The sequence below is a fragment of the Bactrocera tryoni genome, unplaced genomic scaffold, assembly GCF_016617805.1.
Source record: "Bactrocera tryoni isolate S06 unplaced genomic scaffold, CSIRO_BtryS06_freeze2 scaffold_7, whole genome shotgun sequence".
NCBI lineage: Eukaryota > Metazoa > Arthropoda > Insecta > Diptera > Tephritidae > Bactrocera > Bactrocera tryoni.
In genome coordinates this window covers 18,627,806-18,642,128 of record NW_024396366.1, presented here as the reverse complement: position 1 = coordinate 18,642,128, position 14,323 = coordinate 18,627,806, and the positions used below count along the sequence as shown (strand labels likewise).

Sequence of the window (14,323 nt, the reverse complement as noted above, 5' to 3'; positions counted from 1 at the left end):
ATAGCTGTTTTGTTGTGGTTTGGAATGATCCCTATTGGGATTTGCGGATCTCGTGTATTGTTGCTTGATGAATCTACGTCCATTGGTTGATGCTGTTGCCGGGGTGCTGTCTGATTGTATTGCACCTGTACGTTAGGTTTGTACCTTTGTGGCTCCTCGTAATGTCTTCTGCTTGAGTTTTGGGTACTGTGATGTATTATATTGTCTCTGCTGATTGTATTGCGGAACGTCGAATTGTGAGTTTATATTATCGTGGTATATCGTACTCGCGATAGCGTTGCAAGGCTTTCTAAGTCCTTCGGATTGTGACTGTAGAGGGTGCCGCTGGTATATTTGCTGTTCAGACCGAGAATGAATGTCCTCACAGCTTCCTGGTTTGCATATTCAATCATAGCTGATGGATTTCCTGGTCCATGATTATCCATCTCAACTTTAGTGAGTGCAAGATTAAGTGACTTGCTGACTTCGGAATGGAACTCTGCCAGAGTCCTTTTTCCTTGCTTTATTCTTTTCATTCCTTCCTTCGAGCAAAACATACAGAGGTCTCTTTCTGGTCCGCATAAGTATAATCGAGACGGTTTATTATGGAATAAAAGTTGAATTTGGTGTTGTGGTTTATTAAAATATCGGCCGCCTCTCCTTGAATTTTGGAATGTGGCACAATCGAGAGTGCCGTGTAGTACATGGGTGTAGTAGCGTAATTCTTGATGTTTTCCATGTTGCGTCCAGGCGCGTTTCTCATGACCTATAATGGTTCATATCGCCTGTGAAGACTGGTAAGGTTTTGAATATTTCTAAGTTTATTTGTGATTCATCTGTGATGTTTGGTGTACAGTCCTGGTATTGGTTTGTGACTGTGACGTTAGGTGTTGCGTGGGTTTCCAACGAATTCAATCTTTGTTGGGTTTCAGTGAACGTTGTGGTCAGAGCAGCGATTTGTGCTCTCAAGCTTGCGATTTCTTGTGTTGTCATCTTGACGTCGGTGTTCAATAGGGGACGACGCAAATTGAACGGCTTTTGTCTCCTTTTTTGAGATTCTAGCGTGTTGGGATATCCGTTGATATAACGTTGCTTGACTGTTTTAACTATATATCAAGACTTATCCGTTATTCTTTCAGATTTTGCAGGAATATTAATTTTATCTTTGTTCAATTTTAAGCACCTTTTTCAAAGATCTAGTGCTGGAAGTCCTACTTCCCGTGGAATTTTTCTATCGTTTTATTCAATGGATAGAGATGGCTTACAGACTGGTTGAGCCCCCAGTTAATATCGTTTACACACGATATGAGTTCAAGAATTTAAACAATTTTATTTATACGCCGAAATGCGTGCCTTTATTGATATTCTTAAGAACTGAATTTTAATATAAGATCTTACAGCTATTTATACTAATGAAATGCGGCTGCTGTTATCTGCATGCGACTTCTTTGTCGTAATTCGATATCTGCTATCTTGCTATTACTTGAGATGCGGAGTTGGTTATCGCAGTGGATTATTCCATTGCCAGATGTTTGTTGTTTACATGTTGAGAATGCCTTTCTAGATAATGCATGTTCATTTCTATCGTTCGACTGATAGTGCATGTCAAAGCGAGTTCTATCGGTTTACATACATAGTTCGCCTTTGTTCGGAATGTATATTAGGAGATAAGGTGTATGTGAGTGTGTGTGACCCGGAGCGAGGCTATGTCGTTAACTCACAGAAGCCATGTCGTTCGACTTTGTGCTCTGGGGCATAATTTATCCATCGTGGGATTTGGATCTGTGAGATATCACTAAGATTCCACGCGAACTGGGACCACTGTTCTAAACGAAGTGGTTTCACTTGTTCATCCCAGTCAGTTCCGTCTAGCCACAATTCCTGTATTAGAATTTTTGCTTGTATCATAATTGGCGAAAGCCATCCTGCGGGTCGAAAAGTTTTGTCACCGAGGATAAAATTTGCCTCTTTGTTATGTCGGATAGCGCTGATATTGACTCAGTAGTATATGAAAACTGGTCAGATATCGCATTCCATTGTATACCCAAAGTTTTTGTGGTCCTTTCCTTTTCAAATTTAAGGAAGTTAGTGTCTAATATATTTTCTTTTGGTACACCCTTTAAAATATAAGGGTGGTTAGCCGTTATCTTTTTTAACGAAAAACCTGCGGTTTTTAGAGCTTGTGTCACTTATGTGACTCGTATGCTTGTGGAAGACTGTGGCTTCCAGACAGAATATCGTCCACATACGTTTGTGTTTTTAACACTTGTGTTGCCAGAGGAAATTCTGACTTTGTGTCTTCTGCCAGTTCGTGGAGCGTACGAATGGCTAGGTACGGGGCACAGTTTACGCCAAAGGTAACTGTTTTTAGCTTAAAGTCGCTTAGTGGACTATTGGGGGATTTTCGGAAAATAATTCTCTGAAAATCTTGATCATCTTTATGTACCAGTATTTGACGATACATTTTCTCGACATCCCCATTAAATACGTATTTGTATATACGCCAATTTAATATGAGGAGCATTAAATCTGGTTGGAGCGTGGGTCCCGTAAATAGAATATCATTTAGGGAATTCCCCGAGCTAGTGGATCTTGAGGCATTAAAAACAACTCTAACCGTTGTGGTTTTTTTGTCTGCTTTACTACTGCATGATGTGGCAAGTAGAATGAGTAATATTTGCCTTTTATGATTTTTTCGCATGGGCTTACTTCCTCCATGTGGTCTAAATGGAGGTATTCTTCTAAGACACCATCATAATCTTGTTTCAGCTCACCTTTTCTAAGTAGGTTTTTTCCCATGCTTAGAAACTGCTGTATTGCAGAGGTGCGAGAGTGACCTAAGGCGAGTGTATCCGGAAATTGTTGCTTAAGTGGTAGTCGTACGACGTATCTTTCTGATCTAGTAGTTATGGCTTTGTAAAAATCCTCACAATACTTATCTTCCGGGGTTGTGACTGATATGGGGGGGGGGGAGTTCTTCTAATTCCCAAAATTTTTTCAATTGTGAATTGAAGTACTCGTTTGAGACTTCCTCAACTTGAGTTGTCAATGTTGTAACTGGTTCGGCAACTAGACCACTTAGGACCCATCCGAAAATGGTATTTTGCGCCAGTAGCGTATTTGTGACTTTCTTAGACTTTAATAGAAGATCTATTTGAGCGGGAGTCCCAATGCTTGCTATTTATATGATAGCTTGGAAGCATGTTTGTTAGCTGCGGTAAGACTATAGCATCTGCTTGTATTCTTATATCCGCTTGGGGGGGAAATAGGGTAATGGGGCAGATTTTATTAGAGGTCTGAACTACTCTTCCGCTCATTCCCGTAATTTCAAAGTTGGCTTGTTTTGTTAGCAGTTTTAGCCTATTTTGTGCCCTAGACGCTATGAAAGATCGTTGTGATCCTTGGTCTATTAGGGCCCTGAGCTTATTAAAAAATTCTCCTCGATGTTCTATGGAGACGACTGCCGTTGGTAGTAGTACCCAACTTTGATTTTCGCTGTGTATTTGTTGTTGTAACTAAACCCGCGGCTCTTTTGATATAGGCGATGTTTGGGGGTGACCTGGAAAAATTATTTATGAGAAGCATCGAATGGTGTCGTTTGTGACAGTAAACGCAATTAAATTTGCTTTCACAATCTTTAAGCATGTGAGCATGTGATAAGCAGTTTGTGCACAGTCTTTTTGATTTTACAAAATTGTTTCGATCAATGATATTTAATTTTTTAAATTTCTCGCAAGCCTTAAGTTTATGCCCCCCTTTGCATAGTTCGCATGACGTTAGTTTGTATTGTTCGGATGTGAACGTGTGATTTTTAAAGAAGCTTTTATTTAAATTGTTGTTCCTACTGGCTTGGGACCTTTGGAAGCTTCTATTGAGGTCGTGTTGAATACCTTTTGGTTTGGTTACTTTTCTGTCTACCCTTTCAGCGATTTCGTACTGGGTAGTGAGAAAATCTTTCATTTGTTGCCACGTCGGGCACTTTTTCCGTGATGAGAGCGATTGCTCCCACAATAATAAAGATTTTTCTGGTAATGCTGCTGTGCATATGTTTACCAGTATAGGGTCCCAGTTGTCTGTGGGAATGTTTTGGGTCGATAAAATCGACAAACAATTGGAAACAGTGGATTGAAGTTTGATAAATTCTTCACTGGTTTCCTTTTGTATTTTTGGCAAGTTCATTAAAATTGTTATCTGCTTATCGACCAATATTCGTTCATTCTCCTATCTTGATTTTAAAGCTTCCCAAGCCATATTAAAATTGTCGTCATTTAATGCGAACTGTTTTACTATGAAGCCAGCTTGACCTTTCGTTTTGTATCGGAGGTGATACAATTTTTGTGCATTAGATAATTTTGGGTAATTTATGTAAACGGCTGTAAACATGCCCCGGAAGGACGGCCATTGTTCATAACCCCCATGAAAAATTTCTGTGTCACATGCGGGCACCTTGAGGTGGATGCCTGAACTTGCCTCTTGACTTTGTACTTGTGACATCTCTACTCGCGGAAGTGGAGTAGGTGCAATTGCTTTATTAGTTTCAATTGATCATTAATCATTGCTTTCGTTTCTTCAAATTGGTCTAAGCAATTTTCATATTTGGCGTAAGCCGAGGATTTGAACTTTTCTGGTAGATCTGAATCATCAGATTCTACGATAGCGTCATATGCAGCTTGGAGACGCGTCCGAAAATTGTCTAAATTGTCTTTTTTGATTTCTAATACCGATTCCTAAAACGTCTTGAATCGGCGAAGATGAAAATCGAGTGCAGTATCGTATCAAACTGTCACTCTCAGCAATGAATTTTGTATAAGAAATATCTTTACCCCTCTTTACTTTTGTAGCACCTTGCTTTGAGCGTGTAGCTTCTGCCGGTGTACATGGACTTTTTTCGTCTGCAATCATTTTCAGTATTTGTAAATTTTTTGATTCTTTTGAATCTAAATTCATTTAGAAAATATAGTTTTTCAAAATAATTATTCTCATTTCTCAGTGTTTATTTATTATAATTATTCTTTGTAATTAAAAATTGAGACCGAAACTCTTTTACGTAATTAAGGGTTTTTTTCGATTTGTTTACCAGAAATATATTTGTAAATTTTAAATTTTATTTCGAAATGTTGTGCTTGACTTGTTAACCGCTCTTTTTGTTAATAATATTTAGAAATATGTATTATACATATATTAAATAAATATATAATAAAATTTCTTTGTTCTTTTTTGTTAATATGTTGTATGTAGGCGAACCCTAATACTTTGGACTTGTATTTGTTCTTGAGCTATTAAGTTCTCGCTGAAGAGATTAATGCACTATTAGAATTGGCGTAATTTCAATTTACCACCGGTCAAGTTAAAGAATTATTATGAATATGTATTTATTATAAGATTATTCTCCGATTAATTGTACAATATGTTCGCTGGTATACCGGCATAAACGGATTTTATGTTGTATTTAGGTATATATGTATGCGTATTTCTTAATTTTCGTGGTACAGAGGTAAAGAGAAGTGGTGAAACGCAGGTAATTGACCGTCTGCACTTGGATATGTGACCCAGTGGGACTTGGAAGTAGGAAAGAATTGGATACTTCCTACTGAAAAAATAAGTAGAGGTACTTTCCTACAATAATACTTTCTAATTTCGTTTTTCTGATCAATGTCATTGGAGCGAAGGACCTCCACTTCGCTTACGAATTCATATGACGGAAAGTACTTTCCCCACACCTAATTTTGATTAATTCAGTAGGTAGTTACTATAAACCTAATATTTCGTGTGCTTCGAAGTACTTTCCCCACACCAATATTTTATTAATTCGGTAACTACTTACTATAAACCCAGTATTTCGTATACTTCGAAGTACTCTCCTCCAAACTATTTTTTCTATTACATACTAGTAACTACTTACTATAAACCTACCAATAGCAGAAACAGTGGACACCATTAGTTTTATTTAAATATTTTATTTTTTAGATTTTAATATAGAGTTTGTTTTGAAATGACGATTTTTCGCCAGTTTTAAAGCTTGTCGCAAGTCTTTAACAAACTCGCCATGGGAATATCCTTCTTTCATTGATGCCTCTGAAATCATAAAAAATTTTAGAAAATATGTATATATTTTTCCCTTTCTAAAATTATTTACCAAACAAGCAGTCGATTAACCCCTTGCATTCCTTTAAGGAGTATTTGGAATGAATGCTATCGTAGTTCAACTGAACAATAAGACTCCTTTCGAAAATACCCTCAATAGATTTAATAATCCCCGTTTTGCCTATTATATTTTTAATGATTTTTATCTATAGAAAAATAGATACAATATTTTTTAGTCAAATAGTGAAACTTAAGGGATTATATAGACAACTTACATAGTCTGCACTGGAACCTGCCACTATATCTGCATTCAGTTTTTTTAATGCTTCCAAGTTGGGCAACGGGAACACACTTCTCGTTCCATAGGAGCCTACATCTTTTTAAAATAGCTGCTTAAACATCGCCAACGTTTCTGCTTGTTGTTTCTTTATGATGTTTTGGTTGGCTATAATGATATCAAGTTTTTCTAATAAGCACAAACATTTTGATTAAAAACATTGAAATTATGAACTTTGTTATTGACATTACCTTCTAATTTAGTGTTTTTAGCGACTTAAATAAAGACATCTGCAATTAAACATAAGTGTAACAATTTTCATTTAAAACATATAAATTTTTAGATATCTAAAATTTATAAAAATATTACCAGATGACGTTATGAAGAATGGGCATCATGACGATTTGTTCTCCATAAGGCAAAGCTGTATATTTATAATTTATATCACTTATTTTGAATATTTCTAAATCAGAACATATATCTTTACTCGCTATTACTATTCCTAATGCTGACAAAGATTGGACTGGTTGCGTGAAAAAATTATCAAAGTTCAAAACTCTATTGCCCACAATATATTTCTCATCATCTATTTGCTTAAATTCCTTAATTTTGAAGGGAATGCAAGGAGTTATACAGCAGTAATTATTGAATTGTTGATAAAAAAAAATGGCTTTCAAATGAAATTATTTCTCCCGATTTGTTTTAAAACCAACCACTGGACTTTTTGATGACACTACTACTTCATTTACATATAAATTATTAAGCTGTTGAAGAACTCTTGTTGGGCATTTAATTTTGTTTTTTATGTCTTGCATGAAATTCTCAAACTTGTATGCAGTAAAGTTCATGATAAACCCTATTTCTCTTATGCACTGCGGTAAATGCAGCAAATTATGTACATTATAAGTAACTGCCATCTCAGAGTAGAGCTGGGGAACAGAATTACAAATTTCTTTAATAGCTGGTCGCTTACATCCAAGTTATCAAAATAGCTTTTTTTTTAGAACATAACAAACGATAGGCGCAAAATTAAAAAATGATTGTAAAAGCTTATCACTAATAATGCCTTTCAAAACAATAGGGCCAGTATACAAAATAAACTGCCTAAACTCAGTTGCCTTCCAGAATTTTAATTCATCGGGGCTTCTTGGTTTTCTTGAAAATTCTTTTGGCATAAAAGTATCTAAAGCAAGTAACCGTTTTGAAATCAGTTCTTTATCTTTTTTTTTGCAATTTGAAATTATTTGTTTTACGGTTTATAATGCATATCAGCATTTTTTTTTGTTACTCCTAGATCCAATAAATGCATGGGATCTAGAGGAAACTGCGATACCATTTTTATTCCAAGCTTTTCGAGCTCTGAAGGAATATTTTTAAACATGTTATTATGATGTTCTGGGTGCACACGATTTTTAAAATCTAAATCCGTCCTTTCATCGCACCTTTTTGTGCTATAAACCACAACATGTTCAATTGTTTTCTTTTTCTAGGTGCATTTGTGGCAACCATAATGACCTACAACCCCTGTAACATAAGCTCTTGCAGGGGCGTCACAAATAAATGCTATTATCTTTACAGCTATAGGTTGCTTATTGATGAGAACTCCTTCTCGCATTATTTTTTTAAATCATCCTATTAAAAATACATATTTTTCTTGCATATTTTCTATAGAGCCTAATATTGGCCATAGCGACCTTTTGGAACTTTTAAATAAAGGAAGACCATCAATGCCTATATCTATCACTATTTCAGACATGTTTTTAATCCAATCAGAAATTTTTTGTAAATGATAGCTAATGCCTATATGGAAATATTCGCCAGGATGAACGCTTTTTACAATAATTTTTTCGTTTTGTCCTATTAGACCATGTAACGACAAAGGGACATCCAAGCCTTCATCTTGCAAAATTGATAATAATGAGTTCACTGAATTTCTACTTGGGCTGTACTCAAACTACCACTTTTTCAGTTTATATTTTAAATCATTTTTTTTTAAGTTAGATGAATTTGGATTATCTAGAAAACAACAAACACGTGGTAATTAAAAAAAAGATTATTTATGTTGAGTTTAACTTACTATCATCAATTTCATTGGAAATGTCTTCCATAAATATTTCGTTTTCATTGGAAATGTTTTCCATAAATATGTCATTGCTTCTAGATTCTGCTTGCACATTTTGTAGTTGCATTCTAGCTAAATGCGCAGTTGCTAATCTTTTTATATGACGTTTGCCGAAACCGCGTATCATCTGATAATATTATTAGTATGTACGATATTATGTACATGTACATAACATATTTAATAAAATTTAATGATTAATAAAATTTGATGTTAGTACTTACCTTGATAACTATATATGTATATATATGTATCTCCACTTTTCTATAAACTTTATATTTATTGCTTAATTAATTTGCAACACCCACAAACAAAATTCTTCTTTAAAGTGACAAATAACTTCATGGACGAGAACGTTTACCAAAAAATGCCGTTACTTCTTGAAAAAAAATTCAACATATCAAATACAACAACAGAAATTTGTACAAGCATACAATTTGCTGAAATCGTATTGTGGTTGGTAATGAGTTTTATTTTTCAAGTGAAATTTAAATAAAATTCAACATGATCTGCTAGAATACAACAACAGAAATTTATACAAGCATACAATTTGCTGAAATCGTAAGCGGCTTAGTAGCGAGGTTGAATTAAATTTATAAACCTTTTATTCATTGGCATACCATCAATTTACGAAGTAATCACTTTCATCTTCCATAGCCAATAAGTACTTTCAAAACTAATTAAATATCGAAGTACTTTTTCCAAGTTCCACTGGGGTATATGTGACCTGGTCTACGAAAAGGGAGCTAACGTGCGAAAACTAGTTTTCTGGGAAAAGCTGTTAAAAATAATCGTCAGTTTCTCGTTATCTCATTAATTGTTCTCCTTTTTTTGACACCTAAGCCCCCTTTCCGTGCAGACCAGGTCACATATATGTAAGTATGAAAATTTTTTTATTTTGTTTTCTTATGTACTTCACTTCGTTATAATTTTAGCATAATTATTGTAATGCATATTCATATAAGCATTATGTAATTATACTTGTTTATATGTATATATATGAAGTTATACATATGTAGTTAAAATATATTGTTGAATATTCATTCATAAAAATATGTACATAGTTGGAAAAAACATATTTCAAAAGAAACTTTGTGCAAGTTTATGCGTGTAAGTATGTATGTGCTTAAGCAATGTAAACATAATAATGTATGTATGTATGTATGTTCGTTTTTCTTCTCTTCTCTGTTTTTTTTTTTTTGTTTTTGTTTTTTTTGTATATATAGTATATAGTATATATATATATATATAGTATATAGTTATATATGAAACGATACCACTCACTTAGATTTCCTCCAGAGGCATGGGTTTTGAATTTATTTTCCTTTTAAAATGTATATGTACGTGTCACTTAACTTTTATTTCAGTTTTCACTCTATAACAACCTTATTTTTATTGCTATAATTTTTTTCTTCTTTTTTTTTCTTTTAAAATGTATATGTACGTGTCACTTAACTTTTATTTGAGATTTTCACTCTTTAATAACTTAATTCCGTGTTTTTTTTTTTTGCACTTTTAATATGAAAGTATGTGTGTTACTTCGCTTTCATTTCGGCTCCCACTCTTTAATCACCTTATTCTTTATTTTTTGTTCACTTTGTAATAACCATTTTTAATTGTGTATTTTTGGTTAGTTTCCCATAGTGCTTTTCACTAGGGCTCGAAATACCATGTTCACTGATTTACAAATATCATCACCTTGAATAAGAAAACTACTCCTTCTTCCTTTTCTGACGAAGGTATCACCGTATGTTTTTATTAGAGCAAAAGGAAAAAGCAGGGTTTTTTTTTTTTGAAAATAAAAAAAAGGTGCGTGGAGTCCCTACGCACGGATGAAGTTATACTTCTTAGTGATGTTCCAAGAAATGCATATGATTTTGGATGAAAGAAAACTAGAAAACTTAAATTCACATTTTATAAATTTATTATGCACATAAAATGAAGAATAAGGCAAAGTCTAAATGAAGGAACTTTGACTAGAAAAGTAGTTCTGTCTCTTCGTTGCGAAAGAGAATATGCAGCGTAATCATCTCTCTTTTGTAATCCATCAACACGCGTTGAAGGCCCAGCAGTTATCGGTGCGCGTTCAGAAATTGAAATCATATTTTCATCACTTATCAATATACTTATTACATGTGCGCGCATTGGCTTGCATGTTCATACATTCATATATACTTCTATGTACATATATTTGCATACATTGCCAAACAAATAATGCACAAGCATACAAACATACATATGCGTACACATATGAATATGTCACCAACAAAAAATTGATCTTCACAAGTCAATATGGCAGCCAAATTAGCGAAGAACAAGTGTAGTAAATTTTACAACAAAAACGATTTCATTCATGAACGCAGGCGCAAATTCCACAAGCGATCTCGCTTCATTCATAAAAACAGAGGCCGTAACATCTCCCCGAGCATGCCTTTGCCAACAAGTCGTCTTTTCGCGACGATGGCAAAAGCTAAAATCATAAATTGCACAACTTTCTGGTGCTTCTCGCAAAAATCTGCGTCGATATGTATTCACGATCATACGTATACATACATACATATTTACGCATGTTTGTAGGCGAAGCTGCAACAGCGGCAAGGGGTGACAATCGGCGGCCATTACTTTACTTATGCCATAGAAATTCTATTGCTACGAATATGGAAATGACAACGAAATAATGGAAATATGCATATTTCTAAAGGTCATTAATTTCTTTGAAGAAATGAAAGGAATGAATGATCCTGAGAAGTATAGTCTTAACTTTTCAACGGCCAACGCAGAGCATTTCAACCAAAAGGAATTTATTCATTAAAATCACCACTCAGAAGTCGTTTTATCCGTTGTAAGCGAAAGATTTTCGAAAAACATCATTACTAATATGCCACAAGACAAAATTAGAAATGAACTTCTTAACCTTACGCTGTCAGATAAAACGAAAATACTTCGTCATCGCGGGTCGATTTCCAAAAATGTAAATGAATTTTTCAAGGGACCAACGCAGGGTATTTCAACAAAAGGTCACATAAAATAGTTGAGAATTCGCAGATATGAAAGACAAAAGGAAAGAAAAAGGAGTATAACTATGTACGAGTATATATACGCACACATGTGAATAGTCACCACGTCATCGCGGGTCGATTTACAAAGAAAGTAAATGAAGACTGACCAGAGAACTTAAAAGTATAGAGAAGATGCAGGTTCGACTGCGAACATTTGATAGATTCAAATTAGGGAATTCACCGCATTTGTTAACATTGTAGGTCGGAATTCGCCTCGCAATTTTAACATTTTTTTCAATTCTCTCACATATTCTAACCGAGAATATGAAGAGACAGAAATATATGTATGTATTTATAAAATGATTTCTCTGATATTCCATAGGATGGAAATATGTATGTAGAACTCTTTTATTTTTGATTTCTTATTTTTCAAATTATTTAATGCTAATTTGGTCTTATTTTTTTATAATAACTCATTTTTAATTTATAAAAGACTAGCTGACCCTGCAGTCGTTGTCCTGCGTGAAATTATGTGTTTAGAAATGAAAAAGTTGAATTTATCATTTCACTTTTTTTCAATGTATCTCAGCTTGATAAACAACATTTTTTGGTTTCTGTTCCGGTGTACTATAGAAAAGATGGTTTTCCAACTCGTGAGCAGGCCACGTATATCTGGCCGAGTGAAAAACATATCATTTCCAAATGTATACCATACACTATGCGACTATCCTTGTGTCTCAAATGCAATTTTCACTGGAAACTGAATACGTTTGAACTGAAATGGCAAATCGTTAGAACTTAGAGGAATTCATAGAATCAAGCATTCTGCCCCTTTGTATTCGATAGCTGCGTCACAATCAGTCAGGTTCCATTATACAGTTTCGGCGCCTGAAGATTGTGGGTACATAATAACGACAGATCCAACTTCGAGACGCAAATGATGCGGTGGCATACCAAGCCTATTCAAAGAATTTAGAAATTTCACGATCGATCAATTTGTATGACCGCAAGTCTCCCGGAATTTGACTTTGAATCTTCCAGTTTAAGTCAACAACATCGGTATTTTTGGCAGCTAACATTGCGCGTGCAATTTAAGGAATTGTAGTTACGATAATTTGTCCAATGTCCGAATATTCGTGATGAGTTCATCTTTGGTGAATTGGTAAAGGAAGATGGAATTGATATCAAACCACCGGAAGTATCAACCGGAATTTACCCATTTCCAATTCTTAGCGAATACGATGTAAAATGTCTTCGGCAATGTCATTTTTGTTCGTATTCCATAATTGACGCTAATTTGACGCTGATCATCGCGAAAGAGCGAGCGAACTTCATTCCAGTGAATATCATGTTCCAGCAAATTGTAATTGTAATTGTAATTGTATATATAATATCAAGATATTTCCGAATAGAGCAAGTTCTCGCAAACGGTTCACTGACGAAAGTTGAGAAAAAAACTCGTAAATGTTAATTTTGTTGCTGGGGGTGTTTTCTCTGTCTGTACTGTATTCTCTGTGTTGAAATAGACTATTTGGTCATTCTCCAAATTAACTGCGAGACGCACAACAGTCGGAAAACGTTCATGAATCGTAAAAGTAAATATCCTACAAAACGCTTTATTGCAGTTCACGTATCGACCGTATCGTTAAAGATCAGTAACCGCCATGTTGCTTCCTTTGGTGGCGTATTTACACACGTATTTTATCGATTACACCAAACTGCAATACACAACATTGACATGACTTTTGAATGTGAATTAGACAACAGTGGCGAATATGGAACGATCTATATGTTGTCGACTTCGATATGTTGTTAACTTCGATATTCAGGCCTCTAAATTGAATGCTAAATGTTCTGCCATCGTCATCTGGTGAGCGACGCTGATACATTGGATATCCATCATTTCTAGTTTGTGTTTCCGAAAGAAAAGCACCTGGATAGTGTTTCGTACACTTATTGTCAGACATACAAACCGAAGTGGTATTGTGATGTCCGTAAGGTACATGAACCATATTGGTTTCGTATAATTCTGCTTCTATCTCTGGATCAGGAATTTCCGCAGAAATGATTTCATCAATTTGATTAGGTATAACCACCATTCACCATCCAAAGAAGAATATGTGCGTGCGGTAAACCTCTCTTTGCCACTCAACAAAGTACACCCAGCATCTAACAGCACCACATATACGTTGTTTTAAGATAAAGTTTACAAAACAGCACAACTGTTGTTTGAAAAGTTGTCCACTGACATCGTGACGATCGCTTGCTGATTGCCCGCGACCCATAATTTCATTCGTATGTCATCGCATCCTGGGAATACTCGGTCATGTGCCATGGGCTGTCAATATACATACTTATGTTGATGCCAAAACGAACGTGACCTCTTCGTGGCATCATAACAAATTTCAATCTGTAATTGAGCACTTTGTGTGAAACACACATAACGTTTTCACGTTCACGGAATAAATTTCAATCATTTTTTTTGAATAACCGGAATAAAGAAAGCAAACGAAAAATTTGACAACTGAAAAACAAAAGGAAAAATGTTGAAAAAAAATTTTTGTATGAAAAAAAGTATCTTTTTTGGAATTGTCCAACTTTCCGACTTTTCCTCACGAAAAGCATACTCCACAGCGAACAACCTCTGAAAATTTCATCAAGATTGGTTCAGCTGTTCTCGAGCATTAGCGTTACTAACAGCATTCATTCGTTCATATGGGAAAAAAGGGCTCTTTTTGGGAGTTTTCCGGCAATTAATCGAATTTTTTCACCATAAAAACTATCCTTGAGCCTCAACGAACATTTTAAAAAAAGAATTGGCAAAATTAGTCCAGGCGTTTTTGAGTTATGCGCCAGCATTTAAAA

General features: G+C 34.9%; 2 pseudogenes; both read right to left on the bottom strand.

The window, feature by feature from the left end:
- Positions 1-5,935: 5,935 nt before the first annotated feature.
- On the bottom strand, positions 5,936-8,589 carry LOC120781829 (annotated as a pseudogene).
- Positions 8,590-11,275: 2,686 nt separating this feature from the next.
- Positions 11,276-11,466, bottom strand: LOC120781907 (annotated as a pseudogene).
- Positions 11,467-14,323: the final 2,857 nt, after the last annotated feature.